Source organism: Etheostoma spectabile, chromosome 17 (assembly GCF_008692095.1).
Source record: "Etheostoma spectabile isolate EspeVRDwgs_2016 chromosome 17, UIUC_Espe_1.0, whole genome shotgun sequence".
Classification (NCBI taxonomy): Eukaryota; Metazoa; Chordata; class Actinopteri; order Perciformes; family Percidae; genus Etheostoma; species Etheostoma spectabile.
In genome coordinates this window covers 23,830,704-23,832,969 of record NC_045749.1, presented here as the reverse complement: position 1 = coordinate 23,832,969, position 2,266 = coordinate 23,830,704, and positions in this window count along the sequence as shown.

Genomic DNA, 2,266 nt, shown 5'->3' with positions numbered 1-2,266 from the left:
GGGGGAGAGAGATAGAGAGAGGGGATGGAACACAGCAAAGGGCCGCAGTTCAGATTCAAACCTGGGCCGCTGCAGGACTTGGCCTACACGGGGCGAACGCTCTACTAGATAAGCTAGAGGTCACCTCTCCTTTTTTTAACAGGTAAGTTCTTTAGAGTGTAAATTCACACTGTGGTTAAGGGACTGACTCACATACCCATGATGCACCAGTGACCTCCTTCCTGCCTGTGGCCACTCCTCCCTCTGAGTGTTACACGTTTAGAGTCATAACTGGTCTCACAGCACATATCTCCAAATCACATATATATATTTTCTTAGACAAGTCAGTGCAATAATGTATTAGTTACATGTGCAATATCTGTTATTAATTCACTGCTGCTACGTCCACACTCTACTTTATGTTCACACTGCAACAGAATTTGCACAATCCATTTTAGAAACAATCTTTTTAACCTCACTTTACTTCTACTTAACATTTTGATTTCTCACTGGAGCAATGCTACTTCATGTTATTGACTCCTTGAATCTGACCAAACAATATCCCAGAGGGGAATACTCAAGTACTCTCATTCTGATTCTGAATACTGTTGCAGCAGGTCGACAGGGACACACTACACAGAGGCAGCAAAGGATCAGGTGCACTGACTCGTTCCCTCCCGCAGGATTTAGGCCACCGATAGCAGACCAGCAGCACCACCCCCCAGCACTTTGAAGCCTCTACATGTCTGACATACCGAGCATTGAAGACAAGTTCTTGAAGAGGGTGTGAATAACTCGTCAGATGAAGAGATCAGAAAAGCAGGCTACAAATGTCCACTTCCAGGTCCTGACTGCTGTGTTCCTGTGCTTTCGTAAATCCTCTTTCTATTAGATCAGTGATTCCCGAAGTGGGGGTCGCGAGCCAGAGAGGGGGGGTCGCGAGTTGATTTCCAGAAATAAAATAAAAATTTAAAAACGTTAGAATAGCATGTTAGCCATGATTTTAACACAAGATAAAACTAGTGGAAAATTTAAAATAAACCAAGCAACTAAATAAAAAGGGAACAGCTGTTTTGATTTTTCTTCTTTCCGAGTAGTGTCTCCAACATAACACTACAACTGCCGGGATTCCAAAGTACTGGAACCATCTAAACCTATAATCTTGTCATGATAAACACCTAATTGCAATTTTATGCAGGTACTGTGTGTAGGATATCTTTAGAAAAACTAAATAACACCAAATGTAAAATTTAACTGTTTTAATTATACACTTGAGTTGCCCAGGTGCTTCAATAACTCATATCATGGCATAGTAAAACGTATATTCCATTCACATCTGAAAATTGGTATGTAAACATGCAAATAACACCTAAAAGTATTTTCTTTGAACATTTATAACCTAACCTAACCTGTCACTGCCTCCGTGTTGGTGTCTGCTGTGGTGCGCATTGCTCCTCAGACCGCGCCCCCCCCACCCCGGGGTTCGGACGGCGCCCCCCCCCCCGCTGCTCGGACCGCGCCCCGCTCCCTTTCCTCCTCTAAACTCGTGTCTCACTCCTCTGCCAGTTGCTGCCTACTTCCTCCAGACAATGTCCCTGCTGGCCCCTCTTGGAGAGGATGTGTGTGATTCCAGCCAGTTTGAGATGTATAAAGTTGTATAAACACGTAGGCAGCCCCGGCCATCTAGCTCCTGTACCGCTCCTTCACAGAGCGAGCGCCCGCGCTGCCTCCTGGTCCAACGGAGTCCATCCCCGCCGTACTCACGGTGTAGCAGCGTTACCAACCCGGCTTTACCTTCGCCCCATCGCTGAGGCCCACAGTTGTTACTCCAGACCGATTAAAACCGACACCACGAAATGCCGAATACTGTAAGGCCGAAATAGGTAAAAGGGATTTTCTCTTTTTTGGCCTAGTGTGTATGTAAATAAAAACTATTTTAAATTAAAATATAGAGCTTTTTAAATTGCTGTGCTCCAAACATACTGCACATCCACCTCATTAGGTGAGATTAAGTTCAAATTAAAGTAATGAGTAAATTACTGTAGAATAATGTCATGGCTGTTGTGTTATTTTGTGTTGTCAATATGCTCATGTTTGGATACGCCTGTAGTGCGTGCGCGGTTGCGCGCAATGTTTATAGTGGGGGGGGGTCGCGAGTCACTTGCACCGTTACTTTGGGGGTCGCGGGCTGAAAGTTTTGGGAACCCCTGTATTAGATAACTCTTTGGTAAACTGGGTCTTCTTTTTGTTGGGGTATTGGTGGACATGTTCATCCACAGTTGTATTC